Raw genomic sequence first — 17,367 nt, forward strand, 5'->3', positions numbered from 1 at the left:
TCACATCTTAAGTCTGCTTCTGAGGCCAACTCACACTAAACAATAAAGAATTTGTATGTTATACAAAAGGAGTCTGATGTGAGGGCAGGCTGCTAGGCTAGATGGTTGAGCAGCTCAAAAATGTCAAAAATACATGTGCTGGGGCCGGGTAGTGGCACACATGGTTAAGCACAAATACTACAATGTGCAAGGACCCAGGTTCAAGCCCCTGGTCCCCACCTGCAGGGGGAAAGCATTACAAGTGGTGAAGCAGGGCTGCAGGCATCTCTCTATCTCTTTCCCTCATCTATCTTCCCCTTCCCCTCTCGATTTATAGCTGTCTCTATCAAATAAAGATAACAAAAAAAAAAAAAAGATAACAAAAAAAAAAGTCATATGCTTAGCTTCCCCTCCACAAGTTCATCCTCAGGCTCACAATAAGAAAGGCAGGGCTGTTGTGACTGGTACATCCTGATAACACTCACAACAGAGACCAGAGGACTCTTAAACAGTAAGTTTCCCTGGCTTCCAGAAAAGGTACAGGTTTGTTGTTTTTTTTTGATTTTTGATTTGTGATTGATAATGGGTTGCAATATTTAAAGGATACAACACATCTACCACCAAGGTTCTATATCCCAACTCTCCTACGTTCCAAAAGTAACCACTATAGTTCTTACAAATCTTAGAAACAGTTTCCTTGAAGGGGTAATGGCCAAATGGTTATGTAAAAAGACTCTCATGCCTGAGGCTCCAAAGGTCAAGGTTCAATCCCCTGTACCACCTGAAAGCAGAACTGATCAGTACCTTGGTTAAAATAAATAAGTAAATAAAATTTTTTTGCTTTTCTTTTTTTTTTAGTTCTCGTTTATCAGTTCTCTACATTCCAAGTATGCGTGAAACCATCTAGTAACTGTCTTTTGTCTCTTTACTTATTTCACTAAACACCTCCAGTTCCATCCATTTTGTCCCAAAAGACACAAAGTCATCTTTTTTTATTGCATAGTAGGATTCCATGATATATATCCCATAACTTCTTTAGCCAGTCGTCTGTTGACGGGCTTTTAGGCTGCTTCCACTCTTGCTATCGTGACTGATGCAGCTATGAACACAGGGGTGCATAATGTCCCTTCTAATTAGTGTTTAAGTGTCGTTTGGATAAATGCCTAAAAGTGGTATTGCTGGATCATATGGTAATTTCATTTATATTTGCTGAAGGACTGTCCATACAGTCTTCTAAAGGGGCTGTACATGTTTGCATCTCTACCAGCAATGTAGCAGAGTCCCCCTTTTCTCCACAACCTTACCATCATCTGTGATTCCCTGTCTTGCTGATGTAAACCCTTCTCTCAGGTGTGGGATGGTACTTCAAATACATCTTTGATGTGAACATCCTATAAATACAGTTTCAGCCATGTTTTCTTCCATAAATTTTAGTTTCTATTCTAATAACCTTATTTTAGACCCATTTTTATTTGATTTTGGTGTGTCTTAAGTGGTGCTTTAGTTTCACTTTTCTACATGTGGCTGTCCATTTCTCCTTTATTGAAGAGATTGATCGTCTTGAAAGGTACAAGTTCTTCCTCTGCCAGTAAACACAACGAGGTCACATGACCAGTCTTGAACAAATCAATAAGAACAGAAGGGAAATAATCCCCAACCTGAAGTTATTGGCTCTTCTCCACAGCTACAGTCTCACTGAGAGTGGGTGCCTATGAAAAACCGAAACTCTGTTTGCAAAAAAGAGGAGCAGTTGCAAGGACATCAGACAGTATCCACAACTCATTTTCTGAAATGGGCATGATGTAGACCAAAGATCAGACATCAAACCTGACCACCCACAAGACAATCCCAGTCTAGTGATACATATTTCAGTCCTTGTGATATAATAAAAACTGGCTTTAGGGGCCAGGTGTGACACACCCTGTAGAGCAAACATATTGCCATGAATTAGAAACCAGGTCCAAGCTCTAGGCCCCCTTCATAAGCAGTAGAGCAGTCCAGCAGGTGTCTCTCTCACTTCCTCACACCCCTCCGTCCATCTGTATTTTTATTTGTCTCTATCAAAAACAGAAAAAAGAAAAAAGGCAGTTCTAGAAACAGTGGAGTCATAGTGAAGACACCAGGCTCCATTAATAACAATTAGTGGCAGGGACTTCACTAGCAAACATTATAATTCAAACCAAATAGGTAAAATTTAGGATTTCTAGGGAGTCAGGCGGTAGTGCAGGGGGTTAAGCGCACATGGCACCAAGTGCAAGGGCCTGCATAAGGATCCCAATTAGATACCCCGGGACCTGCAGGGGGGTGGCTTCACAAGTGGTAAAGCAGGTCTGCAGCTGTCTTTCTCTCCCCTCTGTCTTCCCCTCCTCTCTCAATTTTTCTCTATCCTATCCAACAACGATGACAGCAACTACAATAAATAATAATAGCCACAGCAATGATAAAACTAGGGCAACAAAAGGGGAAAAAAGAGCTTCCAGGAGCAGTGGGTTCATGGTGCAGGCACTGAGCCCCAGCAATAACCCTGGAGGCAAAAAAAAAAAATATATATATATATATAGGATTTCTAGTTTTTCTTATGACACTGGAGTGATCTAACATGAGCTCAAATTCCTATAGAGCAGCAATTGGTCAGACTCACATGGAGAGGCCCTTGAGGAGAACTGCATCCATTTCTCCAGTGTTAGCCACATCTGGCTCTCCTACCTCATTCTTTGCCTTCAAGTTCCTGAGACTTAGTAACACTGGTTGGAGTTTGCAACTTAAGTATCAATCATCACAGGAACCAGCCAGAAAAGTGGGTCCTTAAACTAATAAAATTCAACAAGTGAACCAGCTACCTCTACAGTTACACACACACACACACACACACACACACACACACACACACGGAAAAGACAGAGTCACTATCTATATTTTCTAGTGTTATCTTGAGAGGTGGCACAGTGGATAAAGTGCTGGACTCTAAAGCATAAGGTCCCAAATTCAATCCGAACACTGCATGTGATGCTGTTTCTTTCTCTCTGTGTCTCTTTCTCCACTCTAAGACACACACACACACACACACACACACACACACACACACACACACACATTTCTCTCTCTCTCTCATTAATAAATAAATCTTTAAAAAAAAAAAAAAGAACATTTTTCTAATCCTATTCTCCAATATCCCCCTGCAACCACAAAGTCATATACGATTTAAAGAGTTTGTGGAGTCGCCTTTTTACAATAAAGAAAAATTCTATAAAATGAGAGCATGAAAGTGATTCAGCCAGGTGCAGTCTCAGATTCAATGCAGTGTTTAATGCATCTGGGCAGCATTTGGCCCCAGGCATTTCAGTTTTAAACCAAAGAACACGGTTTGATCTGACTGCTGAATTCATACAGCATTTTCTCGGGACAATATTCAGAAGACTTTAAAATAGATCCATGTTGAGAAAACAGAGGATTTACACTAAAAGAAAAATCTAGCAGGGACAGACACTTACCCAAAGTTTTTTTTCATAGGCAGCTGTCCACACCACTTCTGTTTCACCAGCTAAAGGACAAGGAAGGAATAGTAATTCTAGGCCCCTTGAATAACACCAAGATGATCCATGTAGGATATGACTATCACAACAGGTTATTGCACAGGCCCAAGCTCTTTCTCTTGCAAAGATTCCTCTTTCTGAGAAGAGCCATTCAAAGAGGCTTAAGTAAGGACTCAATCACAAAGAGAGAGCCATTATCTGTGTGTGCCCAAGTCTTGATAACTCAGAGCACCATGTGGAGGCTTGGGAAATAGTTCGCCTTGTAGAACATACACTTTGCTACACTCAGGGACCCTGGTTTATGCATCTGTCCACCACATGGGAGCAAGTACACAAGGGACAACTACAAGTATTGGAGCAGTGATGAGGTGCACCTCTTTTTCAAGCTTTTGCCAATCTTAATCTCAAAGAAAGTCCACCAGGAGCAGTGAAATTGCACAGGCATGGAGCCCCAATGATAACCCTAGAGTGTGTGGGGGTGGGGTGGGGGGAGGAAGGGGAGGAAGACTTATCTACACTCAGGAGGATTTCTCTTAGAAACGATGATATACATCAAATAGTGCAACATATAAGTCTGAAGGCATTACGGAAGTAAGGTTAGTCATCTATCAGTATCACAAGACTTGAGGACTGTTTTTTTACCAGAGCACTGCTCAGCTCTAGTTTATGGTGATGCTAGGGATTAAACATTTGGAACCTTAGGCATGGATATTTTTTTGCACAACCATTATGCTATCTCTCTTGCCTAATATCACAAGAGCATCCAGAAAATGGGTAATTTAAAGGGGGGTGTTTCTGAGTCCAGAGATATGTGGTTTTAGGACCTGAATCCAGTCATGTATGAAGACAATGCAGCCATATCTATGGCAGAAACATTCTAAGACACTCCAAATAGACCCCTAAACTGTATATAGTATCAAATCCCACAGTACTGTGTTTCTTTCTATACATAAGTAAGTACCTACGGTAAAGTGACAGAATAGAACTGCTATTATAATACGGTTTAAAAGTTTTATTAATGGCATGTCTCTCAAAATATCATCAATATACACAGTAACAACTCAAAAAGTTGTCATAAGAATTAAATTAGAGTTTATGTGTGAGGTTCTACATAAAGTTTTATAAAATTTTTATTTTCCATGGTCTGAGAGGTGGCGCAGTGGATAAAGCATCGGACTCTCAAGCATGAGGTCCTGAGTTCAATCCCCAGAAGCATATGTACCAGAGTGATGTCTGGTTCTTTCTCTCTCTCCTCCTATCTTTCTCATTAATAAGTAAATAAAATCTTTTTTAAAAAAATTGTTTTCCTCCTCTACTATTCTGCCACAGTTAACCCTCCATGCAGATCTAATGGAGTCCTGTCAAAATAAATTACATTGGGGGTCAGGCAGTGGCACATGGGGTTAAGCACACATAATATGAACTGCAAGGACCTGACCCACACAAAGATCCCAATTAGAGCCCCCCGCTCCTCACCTGTGGGGGAGTCACTTCACAAGAGGTGACTTTCTTTCTCCCTCTCTTTCTCCCCCTCCTCTCTCAATTTCTCTGTCCTATCCAGGAAGGAAGGAAGGAAGGAAGGAAGGAAGGAAGGAAGGAAGGAAGGAAGGAAGGAAGGAAGGGGGAGGAGATAAATTACATCAAGTAAGTTCACACAGCTAGTAGTATTTGGGTTCAAATGTCTAATATGCTACCTCTAACAATTATTCCAATTTGCTCCGATCATGATTCCTACTTTGTTAAATGGGGATATGATACATATATTCAGAGGTTTAAATGTGAATACATGTGAAGGAAAAATAAGTTTTTTACAGAATTACCCACTGAAGTGTTTACTTTTATGAACTGAGCTAGTAATGGCAAGGTGTGCCAAAAGGTAGTAAAAAAAACCACCAAGGGGAGTTGAGTGGTAGCACCGTGGGTTAAGTGCACATGGCGTGAAGCACAAAGTACGGCATAAGGATCCCGGTTTGAGCCCCCAGCTCCCCACCTACATGGGAGTCACTTCACAAGCGGTGAAGCACGTCTGCAGGTGTCTGTCTTTCTCTCCCCCTATCTGTCTTCCCCTCTCTCCATTTCTCTCTGTCCTATCCAGCAATGATGACAAGAGCAATAATAACTACAACAATAAAAAACAACAAGAGGGGAAATTATAATAAAAAGTTACAATAAAAATTACAATAAAAAGCAACAAAAGGGGAAATTAATTAATTAATTAATTAATTTTAAAAACCCACCAAAAGCACTGGGAATTAAACTAAATGTACACACATACACACTCCCTTTCTCTCTCTCCCTCTCTCTCTCCCCCCCCAACTCCTAGTTCTTCAGAATGTGTCCTTACTTGGAAAGAGTTGTCATAGATAAATTAAGATGACATCATTCTGGAATAAGCAAGATTAACACAGCAGGAATTAATCCAGTATGACTGGCATCTTCTAATAAGAAGCAAGAGACACAAGCAGAAGGTGGCTGTGTAAAGCCACAGAAAGAGAGAGTGCCCTGCAAATACTAAGTCAGAGACTGAAGTGGTGTACCTGGATGTCAAGGACTGCCAAGGATCAAGAGTACAGAGCAGAAGTTAAGAAATGGCAAGGAAGAAAATTCTCTCCTAGAGCTTCCAAAAAAAGGAACTTAGTCAAAGCTTGGTCTAGACTTTTAGCCTCTAGAATTATGCAGCTATACATTTGAGTTGTTACTGTTTTGCGCCACCAAGCTCATGGCACTGTGTCATAGTAGCCACAGGACACCGACAGGAAGAATGGTCCCAGTAGTGTGTTTAGAAATATTTATCATCTAGGGGAAGGTGCTTGTTTGTAGCATTTGTAAAATAGTCTCACCACAGCTGACTTCAAGCTACCCATGTGGCATCACTAAATATGAAACAGGAAAGAGATACAGGAGCACATCACCCCAGATTTCCACCACCCAGATACAAGACTCCAGAGCACAGATTAACAGTTCAGTGCATTCAGATAATTAGGAAATTATGAGCCTGTAGTATTAAATGTGTTGGATCATAAATTTACATAATCTTATGCTTTGTAAAACTGTATTTCATAACAGTTCCTATGACTCCTAAGAATGTCACAAACCTTCCCCACTAGCCAGCACAGGCTGACTCCAACATACCACTGACTCACTGACCCACAGGGAAAGGGTGCTCAGAGCAGAAGAGAAATGCAGAAAGCATAAATCTCCTGCCCTCCCAGGTCTGAGTCACACCTGGCCCTGAGAATATGGTCTTCCAAACTAAGCCCTTCTACAGAAGAGGGGCTGCACCTGCTGTGACAGAGTAATAGGCAGTGTCCAGTTAATTAAGCAGGTTTCAGTGCAGCTAAAACCCAGGGCCTATCTTCTTTCTCCCTGAGCCCATAAAGCATTCATGGGAGTTCGGTTTTTAACCAATACAGGTGTGATTTGAAATCAATTCCCCCTCTCCTTGATGAGCACTGTCCTATTTAGTGTGATCCACAGGGAAAACTAGAAGCCAGTGTATGTGGGGCAGCTACTGGTACAGTGTCCACAATTCCTACTCAAAGCTAACTTTTCACTGATAGCATCATGAGGAAGTTAGTGGTATTCCTCTCTGAACTGAGTTATCTATTACCCCAGGCTTAAGTGTTTGAGCCTTTTTCTGATTTACAAGGGAGCAAGGGTCATATCTTATCCTTAACCAACCAACACATGTGTAATGAGCAACACTATGGTAAGTGAGACACTTGGGAGACCCAAGAGAGCCAAACAGATAAGTCTGGAGTCTTCAGGCATACACAGGCTAGCAAAAGGCTAGGAGGGCCTGAAACAGGTCTAAGGAGGTGCCATTAACACAGTCGGAGAATGACCTTTGTCCAATTAGCTAGCTGCATCTCACACCTCAAGAGTTGGAATTCCAACAGTACTGGATCCTGGACAGCATGTGTCCTGGCTTAATGTCTATCATAATTTTACCTGGTTTTTGTTTTGTTTTGTTTTTGCCACCAGGGTTATCACTACAAATCCACACCCTTCCCAGCAGCCAGCCAGACATTCTTTCCTTCTTCCTTTTTTTTTTTTTTGAAAAGACAAGAGAAATTTAGAAAGGAGGACAAGATAGGCAGAGAGACACCGAAGATCTACTTTACTACTCATGGAGCATCCCCCCCTCCCCAACCCACCCACCTTCAGCTGGAAAGCAGGGCTTGAACTGAGGTCCTTATGTATGGTAATATGTATACTTAACTGAGTGTGCCATCACCCTGACCCCACATTACCTGTTCATTAATCATTTTCTCCTGCTTTACATCTTAACACCTTTCAGCCACCAAGTTGCAGATGATGTTATGATTCCATTCTGACTTCCTGGGCAGAGAACCTCACCAATGTGCCCCAAAGCCTCAACTCTCCAGAGCCCTATCCCATTAGAGAAAGACAGAAACAGACTGGAGGTATGGATCAACCTGCTAGTGTCCATGTCTAGCGAAGAAGCAATTACAGAAGCCAGACCTCCCATCTTCTGCACCCCAAAAAGAATTGTGGTCCATACTCCCAGAGTAGTAAAGAATAGGGATGTTTCCAATGGAGGGGATGGGACACCAAAACTCTCATGGTGGGAACTGTATGGAGTTATACTTCTGTTATCTTATAATCTTACAAATCATTATTAAATCACTAATAAAAAATTTTTAAAAGATTGAGGGATGGAACCACTCCTATAAATTATAGAGAACAAAACCAGTCATTGTATTTATCTGTCATGAGTAGAACTGTACATCCCCAAAGTATTTCATGTACCCTAACACCTGTACATTATCTGAGGGAGACTGGTCATCACAAAAGTGATTATTAAAGATGTAGGCCCTCGTACAATATGACTAGTGTCCTCATAGAAGGGAAAAATTGGGGTCAGGTGGTGACACACCTGGTTAAGTGCACATGTTACAATGTACAAGGACTTGGGTTCAAGCCCCTGATCCCCCACCTACAGGGCGAAAGCTTTGCAAATGGTGAAGCAGTGCTGCAGGTATCTCTCTACGCGAATATATATATTCCTACCCTCTCAATTTCTGGCTGTCTCTACTCAATAAATAAATAAATAAAGAGAAATTAAGAAATTAGAAAGGGAAAATTGGTCCACACACAAACAGAACAGTACTGTGAACAGGAAGACAGAGATCAGGGTGGTGCTTCTGTATGATAAGCAATGCCAACAGGCTGCCAAAAGCCATGGAAAAGGCATGCACCAGCCTCAAAGGAAACCTACCTGTGGGAGCCAGGATAGCTCACTTTGCAGAATGTATACTTTACTATGCATGAGGACTTGGGTTTGAGCCCCTGGCACCACATGGGAACATATTGCCGTCCCTTCTCTTTAGATTTCTCTTACCCTCTCTGTCTCTCTCCCTATTTCTGTCTGAGTTTCAGTGGAGAAAAGGTCCACTGAGACCAGTGGATGTTGGAGCCACACAGGAATATAACCCAAATGGGGGAGGAAGGAAAGAAGGAAGGGTAAAAAGAAGGAGTCAACCTTGCCCAAAACTTGATCTTCAAGCTCTGTTCATGAACTCTGAAACATAAGTTTCTGTTGCTGAGTCTATACTGTGATGGTAGCCCTGCTACAAATTGGGAACAAATTGGTCATTATCCCAAATCCTTAGACACTGACTGGCCTCATGATTCTGAGTTAAAATTATAGCTTGAGTTTAATGAATGTGCAGACTATTCTAGCATCAACTAATAAACCCCCAAGTAACAGATAGACATAAGGACCAACTACACATCCTGGTCCATAGATAAGAGTCTCCAATAAATAAAAGAGACTAGCTACACTGTTTCACTCAAGCAAAACGCCTGTCTTCTCAATTTCTCTACTTTGTTAGCCCACTCCTTTTCTTCTGTGGTGAATAAAAACACCCAAGGGGAAATTCGAACTCATTCATCAACATTCCTAGCCAGACAGTGAGCTGCTTAATGGCTTTATCGATTCCTTGTTTTGCTCTACATTATGTGTTACATTGGCTCAAGCAGTCCATACAAGGAGAATCAAGATGGTGTTGGCGAAAAGGCATTATTTCATTTTAAGCTTGTTACCACTGTGACCAGTCAACCCTGAACAGAAGTAGCCCAGTTTCAAAACAACCATGTGCAAAATTTCTATTCATTCCATGCCAATAGCTCCTTTCCATGGCCAATGGCCCTGGTTTCAAAGATGCATCTTAGTTGGTAAAGAATAACAAACTGTGGCAACAACTGTGCCCTTTGAGTGGATTTTTCATGCTAGAATAATGTTTTGTTTCATTTTATGCTTCAAGATAATGGCTTCACAATGCTTTGAAGGAATAAAACTCATACTGGTAAAATGACCCTAATTACAACTAATACGAACAACTCCTATTCATGTTCATATAAATAGCAATATATGGCCAAAATAAATTTATTAAATGACTCACAAAATCTGTCAAAGTAGTACAGGATCCTAAATGTCCTTGAAAATCTATCCATTTTAACTGATTGGAGTAAACATAATATCAGGCCAAGAAGGATGCAGCAAGTAAAGCATACCAGTTACCATGCATTAGGACCCAGGTTCAAGCCCTGCTACCCACCAGAATTTCACAAGCAGTGGAGCAGAGCTGTAGCTGTCTTTTTTTTTTTTCTCCCCCTACCCCAATTTCTGTCTCCATCATAATTTTTAAAATAAATAAACATTTTATCAGCAAAACTGCAAAGAATATTAAAGTATTTTTACTGCTTACATAAGGACCAAACACCAAGTTCAACGGGGTAAAAAGATCAACGCAAGTCCTTATACAAATTAACTTGGATGACCTAGGCAATGTAGGCAGTTGGCAGGATCCTAAAGTTAACAAAATTAGGGGAAATGTAATTTTTGCTTAAATTCCTGAAAAAATAATTCAACCTTTAAAGAGTTACTGAGACTTCAATGTTCCAAGCTATTAGCAATTCTTGTTCGTCATTTTTCCTACCTGCCAAAAAAGAAATGATAATTAACTAGTAACAGAGAGATATGGGTGGTTTTTTTTGTTTTTTTGCCTCCAGGGTTATTGCTGGGGCTTGGTGCCTGCACTAGGAATCCACTGCTCCTGGAGGCTATTTTTCCCTTTTGTTGCCCTTGCTGTTGTTATTATTGTTATTGCTGCTGTTGGATAGGACAGAGAGAAACCGAGAAAGAAGAGGAAGACAGGGAGTCGGGTGGTAGCGCACGTGGTGCTAAGCGCAAGGACCAGCGTAAGGATCCTGATTCAGGCCCCCCCCCCCCCCCCCCCCCGCTCGCCACCTGCAGGGGAGTCGCTTCACAGGCGGTGTCTGTCTTTCTCTCCCCCTCTCTGTCTTTGCAGGTGTCTGTCTTCCCCTCCTCTTTCCATTTCTCTCTGTCCTATCTAACAACGACATCAGTAACAACAGTAATAACTACAACAATAAAACAAGGGCAATAAAAGGGAATAAATATTAAAAAAAAAAAAAAAAGAAGAAGAAGAGGGTTTTATACCTACTTCTTGAAAGAGGTTAGGGTCAGACTTCAATTTTACTAGGAATGAGAAAACAATTGAGTTACAGCAAAAACAAATACTTGGTTTTTTGTTTGCTTGTCTGTTACTGGCAGCAGGAATATCACTGGGGCTCCATGCTTGTGCATTCCATCATTCCTGTGGGTATCTATCTATCTATCTATCTATCTATCTATCTATCTATCTACCTATCTACCTATCTATCTATCTATCTATCTCAATAAGTAAGTGACAGAGGAACAGAGGTAAAGGAGAAACACCACAGTAGTGTTCCACCCCTAATGAAGTTACCTCTTTTGCATAATACTTCCCCAGTAACCACAGGTTCTAAACTAGGTCCTCACATATGACAAAGGTAAGCTCTACACACACTAATACTGTTTTAAAGCCTGACGTGGGTCTTGAGCACCCATTGTTTCCACCTCCCATCATTTGTCAAATAAACAAGACATTCCATGTTTGGTTTGTTTGTTTGCTTCCAGGGTTATCACTGGGGCTCAGTGCCAACACTAGGAATCCACTGCTCCCTGTGGCCATTTTTTCCTCCTCCCCCCCCAAAATCCCCACCTCTGCCCCCGACCATTTTCTTCATTAGGACAGAGAGAAATTGAAAGGGAAGGGGAGACAGAGAAGGAGAAAGATAGGCACCTGCATATCTGTTTCACCACTCATGAAGCATCCCCATTACAAGAGGGGAGCAAAGGCTCGAACCTGGATTCTTGCAGGGGTCCCTGTGCTTAGTACTATGTATGCTTAATGGTGCCCACTCACCCCATCCCATGTGTTTTACATACCATGTTTCAACTAGAAAATTCTCAATTTTGAAGATTCAGTACTTAAAAAAATAAAAAAGGTTTGAAAGCCATTGAGAAAATTTGGTATTGTCTTGCTTTTTGCAAAGTAATTGTCACCTGTAACAAAAATGAATATTGTCTCATAGTCACACAAAAAAGTGAATGCTGAAATTAAAGTAAAATTTCACTTATTTTTAAATTCATATGGCAGCCTAATGTTTTCATATGCAATGGGAAAAAACAAAATTGAGATTCAAGATAAGGAGGTAAGTTTTGCCTAGATCTGAACTTTTTTTTTTTTTTTTTTACTAGAGCACTAATCAGCTCTGGCTTATGGTGGTGTGGGGGACTGAACCTGGGACTTCGGAGCCCCAGGCATGACAGTCTCTTTGCATAACCATTATGCTATCTACCCCTACCCTAAACATTTTTAAAAGCAATATGTAACCAAAGAAGTATTAAAAGAATGCAACTTTTGAAGAATACTTGCATTGAAAATATCATTTGGCAAATATTACTAAAGATTAATATAAAAAAACATACATTTCCCATGTCTGCTAAAGCCAAATACAAACTGAGATTGCTTAAATTATATAGACAAGTATAAAATACAATGTATAAATTTTCAAATCTTCTACCATTTATTTATTTAATTTATTTATTTATTACCAGAGCACACTGCTCAGCTCTGGCTTATAGTGGTGCGGGGGCTTCAACCTCAGACTTTGGAGCCTCAGACATTAGACTCTGCTTGCATAACCATTATGCTATCTACCCTCCGCCCTAAATTTTCAACCCTTTATAAACAATGTAATAGGGCCTTTGAGACAACTCAACTAGGAAGGTACCTGCTTGGGGAAAAGCTCTGATGCTCTATCTTTCTCTATCTCCCTCTGTGTGTCTCTTTCTATCTTTCAACCAAAAGGGGTCAAGGGTCAGCCTGCAACAGTGAAGCCCCAGCAATTGTAGGAGACAAGAGAAAGGAGAAACATGTCAGCATCACTCTACCATCCACATCTCCCCTTGGTGACAGCCAATGTTTGCTCCCACTGGTGCTGGGGCTTGAACACAGAGCATCAAGCTTTGTAATGCAAGTTACAGCTAAGCTATCCCTGGTCCCCACACCCTACAACTAGTTTATGAATATACCATTAATGATTGATTTTACTCAGGAGAATAGTTAAAGGATAGAACAAACTGTCAAATCAAAAATGAAATTCTCTTAGCACCTTTCCTCCAGCATCCATAAAAAATCCCTCCTTTAGGGACCAGGGAGGCAGCATAATGGTTATGCAAAAAGATTTTCATGCCTGAGGCTCCCCAAGTTCAATCCATCCTACCACCATATGCCAGAGCTGAGCAATGTTGATAGCTCTCTATATTTCATTCTTTCAGTAACTCCCCCTCTCTCTTTTTCCTTAAAATAAAACAAAGGAAGGGAGGGAAGGAAGGAAGGAGGAAGGAAGAAGAAAGAAATACCTCCCTTAATCCAAGTTCAGACACAATTTTCTCAAAATTGTTACATGCTATATAGCCTGAAAAACAAACTTTAGGCCACAGCCCAGAGTTTCCCTATCTCACTTAACTTCTTTGAGCAGTTTAACTAACACCATAAGATCTCACTAAATCTTACTCACTTTTTGGACCTGCAAAATAGCTGCTTTGCCATGTGTTTAATCCAGGTTTCAGGCCCCACCCACCATCTCTAACAATGAATGAAGCTTTGGTACTATGGTTTCTCTGCCTCGCTGTCTCTATCTGAAAAAGTCAGCCTGGGGCAATAAAACCTCAGAGATGACAACCAAATTAATTCACTGATAGACCTGAAGGGTTTACTGTTGTTCTTCTGATTGACACTTGGATGCAAAAGGAAAAGCCCCTGAGGTTTCTGTCTTTCTGGTGGCCGAGAATGAAGAAGAGACTACATGGGGGGGGGGGGATCTTCTTTCTAGGAGCCACACTGCACTCTATGTGAGGACTCTGGTTCAAGGCCCGAGCTTGAACCACATCACCACATAGGAAGGAACACTTGCACAGGAGTAGTGCTATAGTGCCTTCCTCACCCTCTTATCTGAAAGAGGAAAAAAGAGAGAGAGAGAAGTGCACTAGAATCATGCAAATACAAAAACCTTGGAGGTTAAAATGTGTGTGTGTGTGTGTGTGTGTGTGTGTGTGTGTGTGTGTGTGTGTGTATGTGTGTCAGATTTTTTTCTCCCATCAACTAAAAAAAGAAATAGAAGTCTAATTAATAAGTATATGAAATGTGAATAACTGTGCCAACTTTATCACCCACCCATAGTGGAAACAAACACTCATCAACAAACACAGAAGGCAAAGCTTCTCTTTTCAGGGCACACGGAAACACCCCTCTCATCTTGCTGGTTTCTGTTAAAGGGGGTGGGAGAGGATCCCTGCTTTCTCGCTGTTTCTATGCACAGGCAGCACGTCCAGATGGAAACCAAAAATCCTAGCAAGTCATCTGTGCATTTGGACAAAATGACAAGCATCTGTAAGCAAACAGACAGGCAGTCCTCACTTTCCATCAGATTAAGAAAAAGCTTCATTTTCCTGTAATAGCTTGGCGGTGGGCACACTGATTATAACAATGTAATAATTCCCTATTGATTTCAGACCTTAGTTATGCTTAGATCAGGCCAATTTTGTTGTAACATCGTGTTTTCTCCTGTATACAGTTCCTCCTAACACACTGTGCAGATTTCTTTGTCATGCTTTATTGATAAGAGTCAAGCTTGAAAGCAGGGCTGCCAGATTATTAGCATAGTGTAAGTTACGGACATGCAAAAATGCTGATGGAAGTTGGCTCCATTGGCATAACCCTCCAAATGGCAGATTTGAGGCTTAAATTGCTCTGCCAAGGACCTAGCACAAAGTAGATACTTAGGAAATATTTGCTAAGCTGAGTAGCACTCTACATAACTAACACAAAACACCATCAGTCTGGTGTGCTTCTATAGAGGAGGGGGGAGGGAAACAGGAAGCCACTGTTGTCCCCTAAATAAGCAGCATTTGTAATCACTGTCTCTCTTGTGCTTGGACTCCCAATGTCTGATAGTCACAATTAAGGCCTGACCTACTTACTTGAGCCTATCAGCATGGCAGCCACCAAGTCAATTCATACTTGGTCTGCTCAGTATAGAAGAAATGCCTATGAAACTAACAGCCCACAGCTGCACCCTGCACAGGCTGTGATGCTGGGCTCTGCACTATAATCCCCGGTGCCCTCTCCCGGATGAGCATTTTCATCCTCTTTTTGTGTTGAAATCCATTTTGGGACCTAGCATTTGTGCTGGGCAGAGAGCAGGCTTCCAAAGACTTGTTGATTTCATCCAAATACTCAGGAAGAGACTTGGATAGTCAGTTATGAAACCATGCCTAGTACATAATTTGAACTCTGGTTTCAAAGTTAATTTTTTAAAGAAAAGAGCTCTATCCATCAACATTCATTACATGCCACAGGGGACACCCTGAAATGCATATTATTATTATTATTATTATTATTTTAGAAACAGCTGTCCATCTGCTGCCTACATTGCTGATAAAGCTCTAAGTGATTAAGGAAAAAAGAATTCCGTTTGCAGTGATAATACACAGATCTGTGTATCTTTCCAGTTGCCTTCAAGGTTGAAAGAAATGAGATCTTGATGAGTACCAGCAAAATATTAATTAGATTTAGTAGCAACAAAATATTACTTCTCAAGCACTTTAAAGAACTGAAAGCAGCTACAGAGCTCAGCAGAATTTTCCTCTCTGTGTTTTGGTTTCCCTGACCCTCTTTTCTAATTCCTCTCCTCATTAAAAATGCCTCAATCTGAAAGGAAATGAAGAGAACAAGAACTGATGAGTAAATGGAAGTGATTATTATAAAAACCTCATTCATCTGTCTCCGATTTCGGGGGCCCATCTCATTTTATTTAGTTAAGAGAAGGAGAATGTATATACAAGCTCCCTTTTAAGGAATAAGCTTTAGCATTAATTCCCACCCATGTAGCCACAGCTGCCTTGGCTGTGAGAAAAACTAGTATCATTTTCTTCCCTTTTTATTATCTCACTATTGTTCTGTAAAGATTTATAAGAATAAAAAGGAGAAAAAAAGCAGTCCAGGAAGTAGCTCGTGGATTGTGTTGGACTCTCAAGCAAGTTCGATCCCCAGCAGCTCACGTACCAGAGTGATGCTGTGGTTCTCTTTCTCTTTCATGGGGGGGGGGGGGGGGTTGTCAGGCAGTAGAGCAGTGGATTAAGTGCAAATCACAAGGATCCTGGTTCGAGACCCCAGCTCCCCACCTGCAGGGGAGTTGCTTCACAGGCAACTTCTCTCTCCATTTCTCTCTGTCCTAACCAACAATGACGACATCAATAACAACAATAAAAGGGGGGGCAACAAAAAAAAAAGGAATAAATAAATATTTAAAAAAGAGAGAGAAGGAGGGAGGGAGAGAAGGAGTGAGGTGGGAGGGAGTGAGGAGGGGGAGGGAGGGAGGGGGAGGGGGGAGGGAGGGGGAGAAACATGAACAAACCAGAGCATTATTCTGGCTTATATGATTCTTGAGAGTTAAACACTTTGTTCACTGTTCTACCTCCCAGTTCGCTGTAATCTCACCCTTTTTATTCCTAGCTAACAAAGGAAATGCTGATTCCTGACCTGGAAGGAGGCAGGGGCTCCCTAAGAACAATTTGCTATTGTGGAGCCTGTCCTGACAGACTTTATCTGAGGTGTCTGTCTGATGGGGAACAAAGGGGTCCCTGCATATAAAGAAAATGCAGCAATGAGGGCATATACAAGACACCTCGACCTGCACAGCATGTGGCTTCTCGTACTCTCAAATTCCAATGTGCCTAAGAATCATTCCGGGAATTCTGTCAGGTACAGATCCAGAATGAACTAAGAGAGGCTAAGAGTCTACATTTTTAACAAGTCCCCAGGGGATGCTATTGGTCAGATGGTACTCTGAAGATCTCCATTAAACTATCCTAATACTGCCAAGGCCCACAACCTGTGCTGCTTTTGCCTGCCCAGCAGCCATTTCAGGAGTAAAAAAGAACCACCAGCAAGATTTCAGGAAGGAAAAAGGGTATTTGTCTTTTTTAAGTTTACTGACATAAAACTAACAAACAGAGCTGGGGAGAAAGCCAATGACTCTCCTACCTAAGGTTCTGAGGTCCCAGGTCCAATCCCCCAGCAAAACCATAAGCCAGAGCTAAGCAGTGCTCTGGTATCTCTTTTTCTGTATCTTTCTGTCTGTATCTCTGTCATTTAAATAAACAACCAAAACCATATACATTTTAAAAACCTGACAAAGAAAGGGTGCTTTTTGATGACAGGGTAAATAAATGCTGAGTATACAAGATAAAAAGATCCAAAAATTAAAAAAACCTTCTTTCCCCCCAAAAAATTTCCCCCCCACAAAAAAAAAAAAAAAAAAACTTCTTACAATTATTACTAAGAAAATAATTTGAGTGGCCAGGAGGTAGTACAATGGTTAGGGCACTGGACCTGCAAGCATGAGGTCCCAAGTTTTTTCCCTGGCATTATAT

At 41.2% G+C, this 17,367-nt stretch overlaps 1 protein-coding gene and 1 non-coding gene across 3 annotated transcripts in view; one reads left to right on the forward strand and one right to left on the reverse strand.

Moving 5' to 3' along the window:
- PTPRG (protein tyrosine phosphatase receptor type G) overlaps nt 1-17,367 on the reverse strand; it is an 869,661-nt gene that overhangs the window by 808,184 nt on the left and 44,110 nt on the right. The window lies entirely within an intron of this gene.
- Nucleotides 13,620-13,743, forward strand: LOC132542311 (small nucleolar RNA SNORA31). The gene has a single exon (XR_009553400.1). It is a non-coding gene; the product is annotated as a small nucleolar RNA SNORA31 (small nucleolar RNA).

This window comes from Erinaceus europaeus, chromosome 12 (genome assembly GCF_950295315.1).
Source record: "Erinaceus europaeus chromosome 12, mEriEur2.1, whole genome shotgun sequence".
In the NCBI taxonomy this organism is placed as follows: domain Eukaryota; kingdom Metazoa; phylum Chordata; class Mammalia; order Eulipotyphla; family Erinaceidae; genus Erinaceus; species Erinaceus europaeus.